The sequence below is a fragment of the Lynx rufus genome, unplaced genomic scaffold (genome assembly GCF_022079265.1).
Source record: "Lynx rufus isolate CCGP_SWC_20201006 ecotype Redwood Valley unplaced genomic scaffold, mLynRuf1.p SCAF_6, whole genome shotgun sequence".
NCBI lineage: Eukaryota > Metazoa > Chordata > Mammalia > Carnivora > Felidae > Lynx > Lynx rufus.
Genome location: NW_025814878.1, coordinates 143,671,161 through 143,692,159, shown reverse-complemented (window position 1 = coordinate 143,692,159; position 20,999 = coordinate 143,671,161). Strand labels below are relative to the sequence as shown.

The 20,999-nt window shown below is 53.8% G+C and overlaps 3 non-coding genes across 3 annotated transcripts; 2 read left to right on the top strand and 1 right to left on the bottom strand.

Moving 5' to 3' along the window:
* The first annotated feature begins 13,942 nt into the window (after positions 1 to 13,942).
* Positions 13,943 to 14,015, top strand: TRNAV-CAC (transfer RNA valine (anticodon CAC)). The gene has a single exon. It is a non-coding gene; the product is annotated as a tRNA-Val (tRNA).
* Positions 14,016 to 15,383: 1,368 nt separating this feature from the next.
* On the bottom strand, positions 15,384 to 15,457 carry TRNAT-AGU (transfer RNA threonine (anticodon AGU)). Its single transcript has one exon. It is a non-coding gene; the product is annotated as a tRNA-Thr (tRNA).
* Positions 15,458 to 19,234: 3,777 nt separating this feature from the next.
* On the top strand, positions 19,235 to 19,317 carry TRNAL-UAA (transfer RNA leucine (anticodon UAA)). Its single transcript has one exon. It is a non-coding gene; the product is annotated as a tRNA-Leu (tRNA).
* Positions 19,318 to 20,999: the final 1,682 nt, after the last annotated feature.

The following is a 20,999-nucleotide window of genomic DNA, read 5'->3' as shown; positions in this document are numbered from 1 at the left end:
CGTCCTCCCAGAAAATTCAGAAGCCCTTCCATTTCCGCCACCATATGCCCTCTATGCCCCACCGCTCGAGAGAGGGGACCCTCACCTGCCCGACAGCCCACCTCCGTCGGTTTCGCCTCCACCAGCGGCTAGCCCACCCCTCCCGGCGTCACCCGAACCGGTGCTTGGGTCTGTGGCCCAAGGTCCAGGACCCCCAACGGCAATGCGGTTGCTGTTACGGGAAACAAGGGGTCCACAGAGAATATAGGTCCCGTTAAGACCCCAAAAGAGGGAGGATCGGTTTTCTGCTACCGACCGTTCTCCACTACTGACCTCCTCAACTGCAAACACCGCACCCGCCCGATCTGAGAGGCCGCAGGCGACGACAGAACTCCTGGAGTCCCTGGCCCAGACCCCCCCGTCCTGCCTGGGTCGACGGTAAGCAGCCTCTGCTCACCCTTTTCAACACGGAAGAGCGCCCACGAATTGTCACTGAAGCCAGAAAATGGCTCCAGACCCAGGCACCAGGTGGACAACTAGACGTTGAGTCTTGGGCACGGGAGGCTGTGCCCGAAGAGGAGCCCCGCCGGGACCCCCACACGGAGGAGGGAAGGGCCGGTTACAGAGATACCAACTCACCTTCCTCCAAGGGGTAAGAGCGGGGCCAGAAAGCCCACCCGCGTGGCAAAAGTATCCGAGGTCCTACAAAAGCCAGAAGAGGGTCCAGCTGACTTCTATGACAGATTATGTGAGACCTACAGAGTTTACTCTCCATTCGGCCCAGAAGCCCCCCAAAACCAGCGCATGGTCATTGCTGCCTTCGTGGGACAGGCCCAGTGTGACATTAGACAGAAGCCCCAAAACCGGGAAGGATTCCCTGGAAAGAAGGCCACCAAACTATTGGAAATCACCAACAGGGTTTTTGTAAATCGCGACCAAGCTGCCAGAAAGGAGGCGGACGGAAGAACGGAACAGCCGGCAGCTCTCCTGGCCGCGGCCCTGGGGCGCCACCCCCCGCCGGACGGGCCCCCACGGACACCCTGAGGAATGCAAGAACAAAAGAGAAGGGCGCCGCTGACACAGGAACAGTGTGCCTTCTGCAAGGAACGTGGACCCTGGAGAAATGAACGTCCCAACCGCCGCAAGGGAAAAACGAAAACTTCCCCACCCAGCTACCAGCCGGAACCACCCGAGGCCGGCCTGATCGGACCGGCACGAGTGGACCCTGATTGGGAACGACCAGGCTCTCTCCAGCTGGGCCCCCACGAGCCCATGGTCAAAATGAAGGTAGAGGGCCAGACAATAGACTTCATGGTCGACACCGGAGCCGAACACTCTGGTGACACACAGGTGGCACCTCTGTCGGGTCACAAGTCACCATCGTAGGAGCCACTGGGCCGCAAACCCGAAGGCCATTGCGCGGTCCCCAACAGTGCCGGCTGGGGGTCACCAGGAGGTTCATGAACTCCTGTGTCTACACGACTGCCCGCTGTCACTGTTAGGTGAGACCTCCTGGCCAAGCTGAGAGCAGAAATAGCCTTCACGTCGGGTGGACAGACGCAACGGCACCTAGACAAAGAGGCCCAACCCATGGTTTTGTCCCTGATGAATCCACGGGAAGAGGAACAGATTATATACTTGCCCTCCCGGTGAGCCAACAGCGGCCCCCAAACTAGAAGCCGAACTCCCTTCAGTGTGGGCGGAAGGAACCGCCCTGGTCTGCCACAAAACCACCCCCTGATACTAATTGACCTAAAGCCTGGGGCCCGACCTGTCAAAATACGCCAAGATGGGGTCCCACGGGAGGCACGCCTGGAGATCCAGACACACTTGGACAGGCTACTCAGATGGGCATTTCCGAAGCGATGCCAGTCCCCGTAGAATACTCCTCTGCTGCCCATAAAAACGCCTGGGACAAATGATTACCATCCTGTACGGGACCCAAGAGCCATTAATGACGCAGTCATCATGCCGCATTCAGCGTTGCCTGACCCATACGCTCTACGAGGACTCACATCCTTGGGAGCAGGATGTCTTCTGTGTCCAGTCGGCGCCTAATCGTCAACCCTTATTCGCCTTTGAGCGAAAACCCAGCCACGGGGGCAAAGGGGCAATTCACTTGGACTAGACCGCTGCAAGGCTTCAAAAATCCACCCATCTTATTCAGTGGGACGCTGGCATCTGACTTAGCCAGGTTTCCGGAACAGGACCTAGGACGTGTCCTCCTCCAACGTGGACGATCTCCTGCCGGCCAGTCCCACGCGGACCCAATGCCGGGAGGGAACCAGGGCCCCACTCAGGCTACTGGCAGAGGCGGGATACCGGGTGTCAAAGAAAAAGGCACGGATCTGCCGACAGGAGAGTTAAATATCTGGACTTCAAAGTCACCCAAGGCCAACGGATGCCGGGAGCGGAAAGGAAACAGGCAGCCTGTGCCACCCCGGCTCCCCCTACCCGCCGGCAGGTCCGAGAGTTCCCGGGAGCGGCAGGATTCTGTCGGATATGGATGCCAGGGTGCTGAGCTGGCCAGGCCGCCACACGAGACACGACAGGGAAAAGAAAAGGCCTTCGCCACCGTACAAACAAAACTCACAGAGGCACCGGCCTTGGGGCTCCCAGATGTATCGCGAGATTCCAACCTGTTCGTACGTGAGAAGAATGGGGAGGCCCGGCCCTGGGGGTTCTCACCCAGCGATTTAGGCCTCGGCGAAGACCGAAGACCGGTGGCGTACCTTTCAAAGCAGACTGACTCAGTTGCTGCAGGACGGCCACCCTGAGGGCACTGGGAGCCACCGCACTTCTAATCAAGGATGCTGTTATTTCCTTGATGGCTGCCGGCGGGCAACACTGGCCACCGTGCGCTCGGGTGACCCGGTACCAGGGACGGCTAAGTGAGAACCGACGAGTAAGACCGGAAGCCGGAAAAACCCTAAACCCCGCCTCTTTCCTGCCCGCAGGGCGTGAGTGTCCGGAGGCACTGGGCGAAGTCTGTTCTGGCCGAGCCGACCTATCAGACAGGCCCTTACACAAGCCTGGCCTCATCCTGCGCACCGATGGCGGCAGCTTCACGAACGAAGGCCAGACACGCCGCCTGGCTAGTCTCCGCGCTAGTCTCCGGTTGTGAGGTCGTAGAAACAGAGGCCCTGCCGCAAGGACGGTCGGCCCAAGGAACGGAGCCGTGGGCCCTCCTCAGAGCACGGGAACTCGGGAAGGACAAAGGCCCACACGGACATTGACTCGCGCCACGCCTTCGCCACTCTACGCGCACGCGGGGCCCTATACAAGGAGAGAGGACTTGCGGCGGCAGGAGGAAGCGAAATCAAGACCCGGGAAGAAATCCCACAACTATTAAGGGCAGTCTGAGAACCCAGGGAGGTAGCAGTCACCCGCCGCAAGGGACACCAAAGAGGAAAGGACTGACTCAGTGTCAGAAGGTAGCTGCCGGGCACACGCCGCAGCTCAACAAGCAGCGGGAGAACGAACAACGCCCCCCAAGGTCACGCTGGCCCTGGAACTGCCCACCGCCCCGAGGTACACGATCCAAGAGACAAAACGGGCACAGCAGGGAACAGGAGGCCAGACAGAAGGATGGTGGGTGCTTCCAGACCAAAGAGTCTCCGTACCGGAGCCGCTGGCCGGCCTGGTGGTTCTCCGACAGCCTGAGCTCACCCACCTGGGAAAACCTGCCCCTGAGACCTTACGGAGCCGTTACTATGTAATCGCTCGGCTCCCGTCTCTTCGTGCCTCGGCCTCTCAACACTGCCTCCTCGGTGCTCAAGATAGCGCCAAACAAAGCCCCACCGGGCCCAAGGGAACCCAACGCTGTGGTCAGGCACCCTTCGAGGATTTGGAGGTAGACCCAGGAGAGGATACAAATACCTCCCGGTATTCATCTCCACGTTCCCGGGCTGGGCGGAGGCCTCCCCCACACGCTCCGAACACGCAAGAGGGGTAACCAAGGCCCTGCTAAGGGATATCATTCCCAGACACGGAACGCCCCTAACCATAGGCCCAGACGACGTCCGGCTTTCTTGGCCGAGGCAGTGCAACAAGTAGCCAGGACCCGGGTATCCAGTGGGACTCACACGCGGCCTTCCGGCCCCAGAGTTCAGGGAAAGTGGAACGTGTGAACCGGGCCCTCAAATGAGCTCCGGCAGAACTCGGTCAAGAAACTAGTCTGCCCTGGGCTGAAATACCGCCCCTGGGCCTGCCGCAAGTACGCTGCACCCCTCAGCAAAAGTAGGATTCTCCCCCTTCGGGATGCCGTACGGGAGACCACCCCCCTTGATTCAACTCCAAGGGGACATCAAGGAACGGGGAAACTTAGAGGTCCATAAACAATTGCAAGGGCTAGGACAAATGGTTCTTGGCCCGCAGGAATATTCTTTGTTTGTGGAACTAATGCTGATTTGTGCCCGCCTGCTGGCCGGATGGGAATTTGCGCCTTTGCACTCCTAGCCCCCCAAGCGAGTATTCTCCCCGACAACCAATCTCTTACCGTTCCCTGGGCTGCACATACCCGGTCCAACCGAGCTATCCAAGCTACGCCTCTACTAATCGGGTTGGGACTCACTGCCGGAGTAAGTACTGGAGTTGGGGAAGTAGCCTCATCGATTTCCTTTCACCAAAACCTATCCCAAGATCCGACAGATGACGTAGAACAGGTTGCAAAGTCCCTGGTGGACTCCTTAGCAGCAGGGGTATGACAAAATAGAAGAGGGTTCGACCTGTCCGGGGCTGAGAAGGGGGGAAATACGCCTCTTCCTAAATGAGGAAGGTTGCTTCTATGCAAACCAAGGAGGAATAGTCAGAAATACGGTCCAACAGCTGAAGGAAGGGGTCTCGGACAGAAGGCGAGAGCTGTCAGAATCCTGGGGGTTCTGGAATGACATACGGAAACGGGGCCCTTGGACTCTGCCCTTAGTTGATCCCCTCCTAACGCTTTTGATAGCCCTCCTGTTTGGCCCCTGTGTTCTCAATGTGATAACCCACTTTGTTTCCTCTTGGGTAGAGACAGTAAGGCTTCAGACGGTGGCGGGAACCAGAAGCCCTAACTACGATTACAGCCCCTTGGACGACGGGGGGGGGGGGGGGGGGAGGGAACCCCTGACTGCACAACCTCTGCGCCCCCACTCAGCAGAAGTACCAGAAGGGTCGCCGCCTTCCTGTTACAATGCCAGGACTCCCTTCACTGCTAATATAAAACTTTGATGTTCTCTAAGTCCGCTAAGGGCAGCTTGAGAATCAAGAGGGGGGAATGAGAAGGAGAAAATAAGACACGTCATGGCTGTCCTCAGAGACTTCTTACGTAAGGTCGGAGATGTGCAGTTCTTTCCCTGGTAATTCACCGTGTGAGGGGACGGAAGCATTCTGTGCCTAGGCCCGTCTGTCTGTCTGCGGGTTCCAACTCTGCATCCCCCACGCCCAGGTCCCTCTCCTCGTGAAGACGGCATGCGTCTCAGTCAGACCGTGCCCAGGGGTCACGTCCTCGGCAGGGTGATGGCTCACAAAGCCACGAGGAGTCTCAACCCCATGACATTGCAACATGAGACGACTTAATTTTCCTCCAACCGCTGCCTTCAGACTGGTCTTGTTAAACCTCTCTTTCCATCCTGTGGGCCAATTCCGTAAGTTTGAGGACACGTTTATTTCAGTGTCCCCCCTGTAGGGCTGGGGGCAGAGAGGAAAGGGAAGTAAGGAAGATGGCGGATAGACGGAGGGGGCAGGTGCTCTGTCTTCCGAGGACGCAGGAGGGTGCAGGGTCAGACGCAGGGTCAGACGTCCCCTCTCCACTGCCAGGCCTGGCTCATCCATTGACTGGGGAGCAAAGGAGGGAAAGAGACCTTTGTCCCCTCACATGACTGGCCGCTGCCCAAGGCCTCTCCCCGTTGTGGGTGCTGCTTCTCGGGCTCACGAGGACTGGCTTGCACAACTTCCGTGCAGGTGCACCTCTGAGCCACCACTCGCCCCAAATCTACGGTCTGTGAGGCTGATGACACTGACCTATCTCCCCTGACACCCCTGAGGCTGAGACAATCCTAAAAGACAAATTTGTCACTCGATCGGCCCCAGATATTCAGAGAAAACTGTAAAACCTGACTGTTGGTCTGGAAGGGAGCCTGGAGGAGCTCTTACGAGCTGCCAACTGGGCATATTACAACCAAGATCAAGAGAAGAATAAAAAATAAAAAATAAAAATAAATTTAAAAAAAAACAGAGAAGGAGGCTTTAAAAAAAAAAAAACAAAAAGAATCTGAGGCCTTAGTGGTGGCCTTACGTACTAGGTCAGACCGGACTTCCCGAGGTCCTGGCACCAAGTGCCATTTATACGGCCGTTCAGAGCACTGAAGTGAGACTGTCCTCAGAGGGGACAACCAAAATGAAAACCCCATAAGCCAGGCCCTTTGCACGGAGACAACCGCTGGAGATCTGAAGGCCCTCGGGGCCTCTCTCTATGAGGGCTCAGAAAACCAGTGTCCCTGGGAGGGACTGACCGGGGCCTGGGGCTCTTCACGGTGGCTCCCCTAAACCAACTGTCCATCAGAAACCCGGAGCCTCGAGTGACTCTCAACATGGAAGGAAAACTGGTTGATGTCCTTCTTGACGCCGGAGCTACCTTCTCCGTCCTCCTTTCCGCTCCAGGCCAACTGTCCACACGCAGGAGAACAATTAGAAGCATCTCCGGAAAACTTACACCTAAGTTTTTCTCTCAGCCCCTGGGATACCTATGGGGAAAACTAATTTCTGCTCCTTCTTTCTTGGTAAAACCAGGCGGCCTTCCTCCCTTGCTAGGAAGGCACATTGTAACTGAATTAGAGACTACACATCTGACTCCAGAACAAATAAACAATTGTGTGCGCGTTTGGAAATTACTGGATAGTGTAGGCTGTAGATACCAGGGCTCTGGAAAATAGTTTGCCTCCTATATCAATGATTAAATGAGACTCAATCCCACCTACTCTCCCCCCCCCCGAAAAAATAAACTGGGGTCTGACTCCAGCCCTTGGAATGGTTGCAAACAGAGCAGGGCATTTACTATTACCGGGCTCACAGAGCTAAAAGATCATTAAAACACAGCATCAGGCTTTTCATTTAGGGAGGGACAAAACTTATCAGATGGCCCAAAGGATGTTTACTAAAAAAAAAAGGCGTCAAGGACAGTTCTGCGAGTAGCAACCGCCTGTAAAGTGTCTTAGAAACAATCCTTCCAACCACGGACTTGCTCCCCCAGACCATCAAGGAACCAGAGACTATCCAGGAAAGACTAACGATTAGGTTTCCCTCATCTGCCAAGGTCAAAGGAAGTCCAACGCCTGTGAGTGCGGATTGATACTTTTACTAATTGAGTAAAGGCCTCCCCCTACAGGACAGTTCGAACCCAACTGAGCGGTGTCAGAAGGAATTAAGTTGCTTCCTGGAAAAAAAAAAAAAAAAAAAAAAGCCTCCCTGTCACGACTCTACTCTCTGTGCGGGCCGGTGAGGGAGGCAATGGCCTCATTTTTGGTGGCTCTTTTCGGAATGTGGAGACTTGAATAAGTCCCTACTCCCGAGCGGCTAGAGAAGTCCCACTCCGTACCTCCCAGCAAACGCTGTCTACTCTGGACATGAAGGCTCCCCCATGGCGGCCAGGCCTCTCCCGGTCCTGGGCCCTGGGCTCCGCAACAGCTTGGAGTGGTTTCTCCCCGCGATTGTGGTCTACTTCTGACAACAAATGTGCTGCACCTCCCCCCCCCCCACCCGCCGGTTCCCCAGCTCTCCGGACACCGACCCGCTACGTGTCCCGAGGTTCAATCCAGTTCTGACCCTCCTTGTGCATTTGGTGCCGGGTGAACTGGGGAGACCCGGGGCCCGGGGCCCCGACCCCTTCCGTCCCAAAGGTGTCACTGAACGCTCTCGGCCTCATCACGAGAAAGGACTCAAGGTCAGACACACAACTCACAGCACGGCGGGTGGTGACGCAGGGGAGGGAGAGAGAGGACGTAGGCCGCACGCACCCACCCACCGAGAGAGCCAGAGTGTGGCCAGCTCTTCCTCCCAGGCGCTCAGGTTTCTGTCTTGGGAGCCGCTGTTCACTAGAGGACGGGATGTTCGTGACTTGGGGCGGGAGGTTTGGCGCCTTCCCTTCCTCGTTTGCTCCGGGACTCCTGTCATGGCGCCACCCCCTTGGGCCCGTCTGGGGTGACGGGGCTTCCCGAGGAGTCCCGAGGAGTCCGGGCACCCGGCCATCATGGTCTCGCAGCCTGTCTGCAGCCCTGAGCCCAGTCACGCCGACACAAACAATCAACCTTCGCAGGCGTGTCGAGGGGAAGGGGGGAAGAAGGCTCCGGTTCTCAGCAGGGTTTGTCCAGCAGAGGCCTCCGACCCGGCCCCCGAGGCTCTCCGTCCCTCAGCCGCGTCCTGGCGGGAACCCCAGGAAGACCCCCGGGTACCTGCGCCTCCTCCACTCGAGATGTTTCCACACGGCCGACGCGCGTCCTCGCCTTCGTGGGAAGCCGGGAGGCCTGCGGGGAGCCGGCACCCGACTGAGCCCCCAGGTCTGCGCGCCTTGGGCTCCCGGCCCCAGCTCTCTGCACCCCTGGCTGCTGCCGGCTCCGATCCCGCAGAGGCAGCACACCATTCCGCTGGGACACAGGGAACTCCGGAAGGTGTCCCTCCCGGGCCCCTTAAGGGAAACGAACGGGGCACCCGTTCCAAAGGAGCGCCCAGCTCGGGTGAGGCTAAGACCATCAGATCGGCAGGAGGGGACGAGCTGTCCCTGAAGGGGGATGGCCTCCTGAGTGACCGAAGTCGGAAGGCTCACTGGGTGTGGGGCCCCCCCCTTTGTGAGGCTCTGCGACAGCCCCTGGGGACTCAGCGTCTGAGTAAGACCCGTGGTCAGAGCCAAACGTGGGCGCTTTTCGTTGGGCTCAGACTGTTTCCGACAAGGAGACCTGTTAAAGGAGGAACACGACTGTCCGGGCCAGCATCTCATCAGGGCGTCGCAGGCGGCATCCTTTGCTGAGGCTGCTTCCGGGGGCTGGCACCGCAGGGGCCCCCTAACAACCCGGAGACTCAGAGCCACTGGGGCAGGTGGCTGGGATGGGTACTCGGGGTGCCAGCAACGTGGCTTAGGGAGTCCGCGAGGGGCAAGAAGCTTCCTCCTTTTGAACATAAACAGTGATTCTGTCTGGCCAAATGGAGACGCTAGGAAGCAAAATTTAGGATTAGGAATGAAGACCTTATTTTCCAAGCCAGGGAACCTTTCAGATGTCGAGGGAAGGTGCGCACCACCACATTCCAGAACACCACGTGTGTGAAGTGGTCAGACTAGAAGAAGGTATCCAGGCCTGGAAACGTTTTCAATTCAAGAGATCTTTCGTTGGTTGTGTCCTGTCCTGGATCTCAGACTTTTCATTCCTTGTAATCAACGATACCATGTCCTGACGGTCGATACTTGCCTAGCGGATGCTGGGACGTAAATCCAGCCGGTAGAATCACCAGCACGCCCAGCCATCTGTTCATGGTAGTCAAGACTGGAAACTTCCCAAGTGCCCATCTGCAGTCACGTGGACATGTCCACATGAAAAAATACATAATGCAGAACGTAGAATGAATAATCTACAACTTCCATGAATGAACCTGGCAGACCCGCTGACCAAAAGAAAAGAGACAGAAAAGAGGATTCGTTTTGGGAGGGGTGGCAGGGCGGGGGTGAAGGTTTATGGAAGGACTTGGCTTGTGCCAATTACGGGGACTGGCTAAGCAATTTGTAAATCCGTACGGCAGGCACTCAGACAAGGCGGGCCAGCAGGAAGAGAGGCTGGCAACAGAATTAAAAGTATAGATGAAACAGAAAGTCGGTTCTTTGAAAGTTTCAACAAAACTGACCAGTGTTTAGCTACATTGACTAAGAAAAACAAAGAGAGGAGACGTAAATGATGAAAATGAGAAGTGAAAGTGGGGACGTTATTACAGATTTTATAGAAATAAAAGCAATTGCAAGAGAGCACTCCGAAAAAGCATACTGGGTAAAGCTAGATTAAGTGGACGGATGTCTAGAAACATCCAATCGGCCAAATAGAAAACATGAAGCAACAAACATGTGAACAGACCCGTAGCTGCTGAGATACTGAAGCAGGAATCCAAACCATCACAACAAAGAAAAGCCACCCCAGATGGTTTCAGGGGGGAAATGCCACCAAACGTTTAGAAACGTACTTTTGGCGGCCGGCAGGGGGTTGTGGGGATGACAAAGGATGTTGATTTAGACTTGATCCCTTGAGACTGTCATACATGGAAAAATACTTCCTTTAAAGTGGGGGAAATAGTCATCAGATTGGCGTCACCTCCTCCCTCCTCTTTGGCACGGCTCTTCCAGCGGGTCCCCTCGAGTCCCCGGAGTGTGAGGACCGGGGTCGCCTCCGGGCACCTGCCCGTTTCTAGGTTCGCTCCTTCTGGAAAGCTGTCCGCTCTTCTGACCGGAGGCTGTCTGCCGGCCCCCTTCGCAATCCCAGCGGCCGCCCTCAGGAAGTAGGAAACGGCGGGTTGTCCAGTCCTGATTTCAACTGTGCTGCCAGGCCTCACGAAAATCTCGGTGGGCAGAGGAAGGCCTTCTCTGTGCATCAGTGTTCACAGCAGCGTCACCCACGATAGTCAGGGAGCACCGACCGGGATAAATGCCCACAAGTCTACACACAGAGGCAACGTTTTCAAACTACAGAAACACAGAGAGAGAGAAAAAAAATCCCGAGAGCCGCTGCAGGGGGAAAAAATTACCTACAGAGGAGCAAAGATAAGGATTACAGCCGCTTCCCCGTCAGGAAATGTGCAAGCAAAAAGAGCGGAGTGAAATATTTCGTGCTAGAGATAAACACATTTGTCTAGAATTCTGCACCCTGGGAAGTCATCCCTAAAGAGTGGAGAAGATATAAAGATTTCCCCAGAGAAAATATTGAGAGCATTCGTGGCCAGCGACCCATCTAGCAAGAAACGTTAAGAGAAATTCTTCAGAAGAAAGGAATGATACAGATCAGAAACTCGGATCTATGTGAGAAAGACCATCAGAGTAGAAATACATGAAGGTAAAATAAAAACTTTCATATTTCTTACTCTAAATTGACCTGACTGATAACAGGGTGTTCAACATAAAAATACCCACCACATACTAGATTATGTATGTTGTATATCCATGTGTGTATATACATATATTTGCTTATGTATGTGTGAAACAAATGACAACAAGGATACAAGGAACAGGAGGGAAGAATTAGGATTATTTTGCTGTTTTAAGGTACTCACACTTCCTGTAAAGTGACACAGTGTTTTGTTTTGCTTTGTTTTGAGAGAAAGAGACAGAACGTGGGAGGGGCAGAGAGGGAGGAAGACACAGAATCCCAAGCAGGTCCCAGGCTCTGAGCTGTCAGCACAGAGCCCGACGTGGGACCCGAACCCACAGACCATGAGATCACGACCTGAGCCGAAGTCGGACGCTTAACCGACTGAGCCCGCCGGGCGCCCCTGACACAGTGTTATTTGAAAGTGGGCTTGGGATAGTTGCAAATATATATTGCAAACTCTAGGGTGACCAGTAAAAAAAAAAGTAACAGAAGAAGTATAACTGATATGCTAAGAAAGGAGAGAAAATAAAATAATATAATATAATAACGTGAAGTGCTCAATTAAAGCCACGAAAGACAGAAAACGAGTGGAAGACAAACACAGGAACAAAAAACAAAGACACCAAACAGAAAGTAGTAACAGCTGTGCAAAATATTAATCCCACTATACCAGGAATCAGCCCAAATATCAATGGTCTAACTGCACCAGTTAAAAGACCGAGATTGTCAGAGTGGACCAAGAGACAAGACTAAACTATATGTTGTCTACAAGAAACCCACTTTCAACATAAAGACACATATCGACTAAAGGTAAGTGAATGGACACAGACACACCAGCCAACGTTGGAACAAAGGGAGCAGGAGTAACGTGTTAAAGTCAGACGGAGCCGACTTCAGAGCAAGGACACCACCAGAGATAGAAAGGAGCTTCATAGAATGACAAGGGGTTCGATTCTCCCTTGACAAAAGGGGCCAATGCTTAGTGTGAACATGCCTCACAGATCATCAAACCACCTGGGACAGAATGTAAGAGAATTGCAAAGAGGAACAGGTGAATCCATGATCATGTTTGGAGACTTCGTGTCAGAAATGGTCCAGCAGGCAGGAGATCAGTGAGGACACAGCCGAGCTGAACAACGCCATCAAGCAAATGGATATCATCTACGTCTACAGACAGCTTACCCGACAACAGCAGAACACTCGCTCTTCTCCAGGTCACACGGGACCACATTCTGGGCCGTACAACACACCTTACCACATCTGAAAGCATTGGAGTCAGACAACGTCTGCTCTCGGGCGCCAACAGAATTGAACTAGCAATCGATAGCGGAAAGATAGCTAGAAAATCCCCCCAAAACCCGGAGACTAAACAACGCACTTCTCAATGACACATGGGGCAGAGAAAATGTCTCGGGAAAAAGTGAAAAACATCTTGAACTAAATGACATGAAAACACACTGTTTCATACGGTAAAAGAAGTGCTTAGAGAAATGTAGAGCATCGGATGCATATTATTTGCAAAAAAAAAGATCGGAAGTAAATCATCTAAGATTCCATCCTAGGAGAGTAGAAAAAGAAGACCTAATTATCCAAAGCAAGCAGAAAAGAATAATAAAAATTAGAACAGAAATTAAAGACAGGAAATCAATGAAACTAAAAGCTGGTGCTTTGAAAAGATCAGTAAAATCAGTAAAAATCGATCAGCCTCTCACTAGACTAAGGAAAACAAGGGAAGGGACACAGATTCGTGATGGCAGAAATGAAAGAAAGGACAAAACGATAGATCCCGAGGACAATAAAGGGATGTTATGCACAAGCTTTATACCCACAATTCAGATAACCTGGACGAAAGGGACCGATTGAAGTTGTGAAGACAGAATTTGCCAAAATTCACACGAGAAGAAACAATGACCCTCAATAGGCCTCCACGTGTTAAAGAAATTGAATCAATAAGAAATACCACTCCAACACAGAAATTTCAGGCCCAGGGAAGTTCACAGTGAATTCCGCCAAAGATCTAAGGAAGAAATAATACCACTTCTCTACAATCTCCTTCAGAAGACAGAAGCAGAGGGAGCGCTTCCAAACTTAGTGGGGCAAGCATCATCTTAACATCAGGATCAAACAAAGACACGGCCGGAAAGGAAAACCACAGACTGTCATCTTGACGGACACAGACGCAAGAGTCCTCCGCAAAATCCTAGCAAATTGGATCTAACAACGTATCGAAAGAATTATACACCGTGACCCAGTGGGATTCATTCCGGGTGTGTAAGGCTGGTTCCAGATCCCAAATCACTCAACGTAATCCATCACGCCAACAGGCTAAGAGAGAAAACGCGCACGATCAGATCGGTAGCCGCAGAAAAAGCATTTGACAAAATCCAGCTCCCTTTCGTGACAGGAACTCTCGGTCAACGTCTCTACCTTCTACTCAGTTTTGCTGTGAACCCTAAACTGCTCTTTAACAAGTCCATTGAAAAGTAATAAATGCGTATATTAGAAAAGAGAACGGTTAATGTGTGTGGAATTGTGTGGAAGGGAGTGAAGTTTTGAATTTCAAGCTGGGCAGGGAATAGATTGAGAGCCACGCCCGGGAGCATGTGGAGGGTGGGGAAGAACGAGATCATTCTGATCGCGGTCACGGTTTTAGCATAAGGCTCATAGAATTTAAACACTTAAAAATGTCTGGGAATGGGATACCTCCTAACCTCAGCGTGGTGCTAGTTTTGGATCAAGTTTAAAATGCGGTTGTGGACACTGACTACGCAAACGTGAGTAGAGAGAAGACCCCGGACTTTTAGGAACCAACGCTGATGAACGCAGGAAGCCTAGGTGAGTGCCACCAGCCTGGCCCACGCGCAGGGGTTTCTGTGGTGTAGCGGTTATCACGTTCGCCTCACACGCGAAAGGTCCCTGGTTCGAAACCAGGCAGAAACACACGCACGGCCGAGTAAACCCTTTTCTCTTCCAACAAGCCAATGCCGTGTGTCACATAGACACCTGTCACCCTTCTGACCCAGCCTTCTATTCGCTTTATCTATGGTCTCCTGTGCACAGCTCCGTCCCTTCCTCTCCCGAGTTAGAGAGTCATGGGGACACCCCGAGACAGGGTGTCTGTTTTGTGCGCCCGGTCACCAGGCCAGGGGACACTGACGGGGACCTGGAAGGAGGAGTTGTTTGGGAAAAGAACACAAGCCAGAAAAATACGTCAGGTGGAGAGAAGGCCCTCTCACCGAGTTTGTTTTTCACAGTTTCTCGAGTGCCACGTTCTCCAGTCGGTACCCTCCAGCTCCCCGGGCTTCTAAAAGCACTGGGTCTCATTGACCGTCACCTTGGACCGCATTCCACTTTCAGGAGTCCTTTAAAATCCAGTCTTTGGGCAAAAAAACCAGACTCCCAAAGAGGGCCAGCGTCACGGCTGGCAAACCCCACGCCCGACTTAATGTTCTACCACTCCTGGTCTGAAATCCTCAATAACTTTTCAACAGAAAGCCCTGCGTTTTCATTTCACGCTGGGCCCACAAATCCTGTCACGCGTCCTCCCGAAAGCTCACAAAAGGAGCGGTCGTGCCACCTCGCTGGTCCTTCCGGGGAGGAGCAAGCGGCTGAGAACAGTGCCACCCCCTGCTTGGCGACGAACGTTGTGTGGAGGAGGGGGTGCCTTTGCAGACTGGACCGCCTTAAGAGGCATCCTCGCACGTCAAAAGGGAAAGATCGGCTAAAACATTAAAATTCTATTCTAGGATTTGATTTTTTTTTTCCCAGCGTTTTATTTTGATCTAAGTACTTCCAGTCCCAGCTGCCTCCGGTCGCCTGTTAGACTTCTTGTTTTCTGTTTTGGTTGGTTCCATCGCCGTTCTTCTTACTCTTCCAAGATTCCATCACGTTACTGGACTTTTCAAAATATTCTGTGGCGTCCTAGAACCCACAATCACGGGAGAAGGGGGGGTGGTCATCGCGGCACTCGGTTTGCACAACATGCACGGTTTGTCTCTTTTTCTTGCCTTCTTTGTGGATTGCTTTAAAAGCAAAATGCTGCGACTGCGAGCTTCTTTGGGAAATGTGGAGCGTAGCTATAGAGGTTTAAAATTAGAAAATTACGGCTCGCGTCTAGTTCACAGCATAGCTTTGCCAATTCATGGTGAATAATTTTCTCAGTCTTCTACAAAACGCCTCAGACAGGTAGACTCGACATCTGAGGCTTCCATCAGGTATAAAACCCAAGGTCTGATTTGTTTTGCTTATTTTTTACCCATTGCCTGTATTTGCCTTGGACAATTTCGCTTTGTAAAACCTCAAAGAGGAAGGCCCCGCTGGGATTCGAACCCAGGATCTCCTGTTTACTAGACAGGCGCTTTAACCAACTAAGCCACGGAGCCTGATGTCCCGTCCCTCCCTGACGCATATTGTTTTATGAAATGTCACACCTTCATCTACCAGGGAAAGCCCCTTCCTCAGGGAGGAATCCTCCAGTAGGATTGTCCTTAACTCGAACACCAATGTGCCTTGGGAGCTCCCTGCCTCCCAGCAGACGGGCACGGGAGGTACGGGGCACGCTGTGTACACACTCGCGTGCAAAAGGAACAAAACAGGAGGCACGCGGGTCCACGGCGATCCTAGGCTCCGGGGGGCACATGACGCTTCCTGATTAGGACCCAGCGCTGCTGTGTGGGAATCGGTCTCCCGGACCCTTGGCTGCGCCCTCGGGATCAGCCATCCCACTGGCGGGAATTTTCTCCTACTTGCAGCTGAAGAGTCGCCTTAGCCCACCTCCTGCCTGTGGTCTGGGAGCTTCCGGCCCCTCTCTTCATTTTCTTTTTCTTTTCGTTTCTCCGGGTCCTCTGTCCCTTTAGTTCAAGCTGCGTTCAACCACCCTGCTCTTTAAAGACCTGTGATCTTGGGGCGCCTGGGTGGCTCAGTCGGTTAAGCATCCGACTTCAGCTCAGGTCACGATCTCGCGGTCCGTGAGTTCGAGCCCCGCGTCGGGCTCTGGGCTGATGGCTCAGAGCCTGGAGCCTGTTTCCGATTCTGTGTCTCCCTCTCTCTCTCTGCCCCTCCCCCGTTCATGCTCTGTCTCTCTTTGTCCCAAAAATAAATAAACGTTAAAAAAAAATTTTTTTTTTTTTTTTTAAAAAGACCTGCGATCTCGTGAACGTTGTGGGAGTTTATTCTTGTATAGCGGGAGTTGGCAAACTGTGACCCATAGGACAAATCTGGCCAGCTACCTGTTCTTGTCAAGTTTTATTGGAGCACGGCCACACGTATTCTTTTCACGTCATCTGCGGCCACTTTCCTGCTTACAACAGCAGATCTGAGTAGCTTCGACCGACGCTGACTGTATGGTCCACTGGCCCGTTGAAGAAAAAGTTGGCCAACCTCTGTATTAAAAAAAAGCCACTTTCGCAGACCTCATGCAAACAAGCCCTTGTTTGCCTCGGCTTCCAACTGGGCTGCCGTGGCATCACACCCGCAAGAGTTGCGCTTTTGTGGACGGGACGGGCGGGGCAAGTCCTCCTTAAGAGGCTCAGAGGTTTTTCTGCTGAGATACCGCCTTAACTCCCTTTGGAGTGCCAACAGAAGATTTTACAATCACGCCTGTGGCTTCATCTTGAGGCCGCGTTTTCTGACAGTGCCCTGGATTTAATTCTTGCCTGAGAGTCATTTCTTTCTTAACTTCGGCATCGCTTTTCATCGTGGAGCCGCTGGGCACGACGAACAGCTTGTCTTTCAAGCCCTCTGAGTTGTGGCTCGTTTGTGTCTGACAGTCCTCCCCTTCACTGAGACCTGAGCAGCACCTTCGCAGTTCGGCCTGGAAATCTCTCTAGCTAAACTGGTCCGTCGGACTGGTTTCCATTCCATGACACTGCAGGCCCTGGCGTTTCTAAATCCCCTGCTGCTTCACGACGAATCCCTTTTCCTCCAGGTTCAAGTAACATTTTCCTCGGCGTCCATTTGTGCCTCCTGTGGCTTACCTGGATACTTTATGGGGGGGGGGGTCCAAACCTAAGGTTATGCCTTGGTATGGACCCCACCTGGTGCCCCATAAGTTAGGATGTCTCCTCAGGAGAGCTGGTGGGAACCATTTCCAGGGCTTTGTAAGCAGCCTACCCTTTTCCAGTGGCTCCTTTCCCAGCCTCCTGGCGTTTCAACCTCCCCTCGAGCCTGAACCCATATTCCGCCCCGAAGGCACAGGAGGGCCCCTCAGCCAGCCCGGGAGCCCTCTCCGTGCGCGGCTTTCTCCTCTCCGGTGTCCTGCGGCCCCCGTATCCTGACTGCTTTGGCCTCCTTGCAACGCTGTCTGTGCTCCCGACGCGGGGGCCCCGCCTGGCTCTGAATGGCCCTCCGCCCTCGCCCGCCGCCGTGCTGGGGCTAGAAGCTGCCTCTAGGCCCTAAGCCAAAACCTTCGTGAGACTCACCTCTCCCGTCCCCCCGCTGCCGCTGCCGGGGATGGGGGCCCTGCACTGACAGCAAATGTCACAATTCCTGTCGGGCCTCCTTGTTGCCCACGAGGGAAGCGCAGCTCCTACCTGCACGCGTCCTTCGCGGCTGGAGGCGGAAGCCTGCGTCGCTGTCGTCCTGCTCGCCCATTTCCTTCTGACCTTGCTGCCGTTCGTGGCTTTTTGCTGCGGTATCATCTATCTACCTGGCCCTCGCTACTTTGGGACAACTTAAACACACTCACCCATCATCCCACCGATCTATTTATATTTCTCTCATGTCCTTTGTTTTACACATTCTCCGTTGTAATGGAAGCAAATGCTAGAGTTTTATGTCTTTATCAACGGTGCTTTTGAAGTGGTTTAAAGTTCTTCTCCTCATAGACTTCTGGTAGCTTTATTTTTTACTTTCACATTTGGGAACTAAACTTACTAGCTGATTCTACTGTGTAGCCCGTGTTCAGAACAACGGTAATGGAATGTTCTGGGAACCTTTGTGTCTGTCCATCCTGTAGGATGCTATCTCTGATCTGGTTTTTTTTGTGGAACCAGCAGTCGTGTCCAACCCCAGCCTCAGCCCAGTTCTCACCCCAGCGCTGAGACGTCTGGGTTTCCTTCTGGGCTTGTTAAGTGCAGGACCCTTGGGCCCTGTCTCCTTTCTAGGAGTTGAACCTTGATCTGGCCGGAGACAGAACCCAGAGCCGGCCAACCGGAGGACTTGAGGGGGCCACTCCTTGTGGGTGAATTTATCAGCCAAAGAGAAAGATCTGAATGTGGATCCGGTCAGTCTGAACACTCAAAACGAGGGTTGGGTCCATCAACGGACATTCTGGAAGAGTCATCTCTGCTTGTCCGGTAGGGCAGACATGACCCCCTCACACTGTGGTGCCTCCCTTCGGTTCCCTGAGGGCCGTGTCACACGCTAGGTGTTGGGTAGCGCCCTCCAGATCTCATTTCAGCTCAGGAGACCCCAAATGTCCCATCGGGTCCGTACATTCCCCGCGACGACTTGTAGCGCCCTTGGCGGAGTGCGGTCCGCAGACGGAGGCCGGTGGTCACCCGAGTGTGCCCGGTGGGGTTGGCATTCTTGGGGCCCACCCTATACCGGAGGTGCGGGGGCCCACCCTCCGCTCCTTCGGGGACACACTGGGCTGGCAGTTACAGCCCCTTGCCATTAAAATCGGAGTCGCGCATGTGAACTGTGTCCGCTAGGGATTTCCAAATCTACCGCCAGGGCGAGCTCGTTTAGCCTCACGTCCCTTGGGCCCCCGCCCCGCTGCCCAGACCCGGGTTGGGGAGGGGGGAGGGGGACGGGAGAGGGAGGGGGACGGGAGGTCTGGGACGGGGGGGGGGGGGGGGTACGAGCTCAGGAAAACCGCGGCCTCTCACGCGAGTCCGGATGGCGGCGGCGGGGAGCGGAGGGAGCAGGTGCACCGGGGCAGGGGCGGGGCGGGGCTCTTGCTCTCCGTCCCTCCCCGGTTCGTTTTTCTTTTCGTACCACACAGAAAGAGCTACTTCTCTGAGGCACAGGCAATGAGCTCGGGGGGGGGGGGGGGGGCGTGGGCGCTCCCCGAAAGCAGGCGGCGGGCTGCTTCCTCTGCGACGACCGGCCTCACGTCCGATGCAACCCCCAAAATCAGAAACCCGGGGCTTCCTTCCTGCGCGGCGCGAATACCGTGCTTGCAACAAAAAACAGTTGCCGGGGGCAGAAGCCCAGCCACCGGGATGGCCGAGTGGTTAAGGCGTTGGACTTAAGATCCAATGGGCAGGTGCCCGCGTGGGTTCGAACCCCACTCCCGGTAGGGCGAGTTCCTGAAGGCTGGAGGCCCCCCTGGGGCGGCGACCGCGGCCTGACCCCGCGCCTGCTTTTCTTGTCCCCCCTACGCTGTCCTCAAGCAGAAGCACCTGAGCGAACCGAACCGATTTTTGCTCGGACCCCCTCAGAGGGCCAGCGTGAGCCCCTCCTCCCCCCTCCCCCTCCCCCCCCCCCCACGCGCCGCCCCAAGTCCACAGTCTTCCTAAGGAGCTGCTCCTCCCGCGGGCCTTTCCGTTCCAAGGGGGACGGAGGCCTGGGGCCCCGCCGGACGACCACCCGCCAGGTGCCCCTCACCCCCTGCGGCTGGCTCCCAAACACGGCTGACCCCGCGCCAGCGGAAGGTGGGTGTCTGCACATGGAAAGACGCTCCCGCAGGGGGGTGTTAGCTTGCCTTCCGGTCAGTGTTGTTGGGCGTCTTTTCGAGTGGATGAACCCCCTGGGCCTCCTCTCGTGGGAACTTATTATATCCTGTACTCATTCCTCTCCTTCCCTGTCGGGTCTTCCTCTCGGGGGAAACAGGAGTCCGTCGGGCCTTCTGTCGGTATGTCACAGGTTTATTTGCCTTGGAACTTGGCAGGGATTTTGGAGGCGGACACTTCGGACCGTGCGCCCCCACGGTGACCAGCCTTCTGGTTCAGTGTCTGACTTGGATGTGCCTTTTCCTGCCACAAGAGCGAGAGTGACAGAGGACGCCATTTCTTCTACAACGTTCATGACTTCTTTGGCATCTAGATCTCTGAGGTATCTGATTTTTCCGTGTTTTAATATGAGAGATACAGATCTAACTCTACCTTATTTCCAGAGGATTACCAGTACTCTCAACACCATATTACTGAATGTCCATATTCTCCCCATCCGTTGAAATGCCGGACTACTAAATTCTGTTCTCTAAAATGCATAGGACCAGATGATTGGAAAGACCGTGAACCTTGGAACTCAACAACCTATGTTCTAATTCTGGCTTTCCCACGGCCTCTCTGAGCCTTGATTTCTTCCTTTGTTAAATGGAGACAATAACCCTTATCTCACGTAAATGCCTGCTGAATTAAGAAGTCTCTTTGCCTCGGTACAGATTAGTCATCTTTCCCCTAAGAAGAAACTCACACACTTCTTTTGTAGCAGTCCTTAACAGAAACCCCGAAATCAGATTTAACATCAGATAAAATTTGTCCTGATGGCTAAACTGCTTCTATGTTTTGAGATCAAACAGCGAGATTCCACATTTGAACGTTCTCTGATCCTGGGGCAGCTCAGTGCATCATTTTCATGAGCGGCCTTGAATTTCAAGTGTGAACCTTGAGTTTCACGTTTGCTTCTGGCCATCCCCGGCAGAAGGAAGGAATTTCCTGTGTCTTCACGGTCAGAAATAAGTCGGTTTGAGAAAGACTAACGTTCCATGGAGAGGCAAGACTCCTCCCTACCAAAGGTGGTTTCTGTCATCTTTTTTCTTTCCCGTGAATGAGGTAGAGAGAGGACGGGTGGAAGTGGAAGATTTATTTTTCTCTGAAATGAGATTCCAGATGGCAAAGATTTTACCCCAACTGAAGTCTGCTAAAGAGAAAACACAGCAGTCTCTCAGTGGCCGGTTAGTGATGTCGTGCAGACTGGTGCCCAATGACACCGACATCCAGGTCCTGTCACTGCACAAGTTCTCTTATGTCACATCCC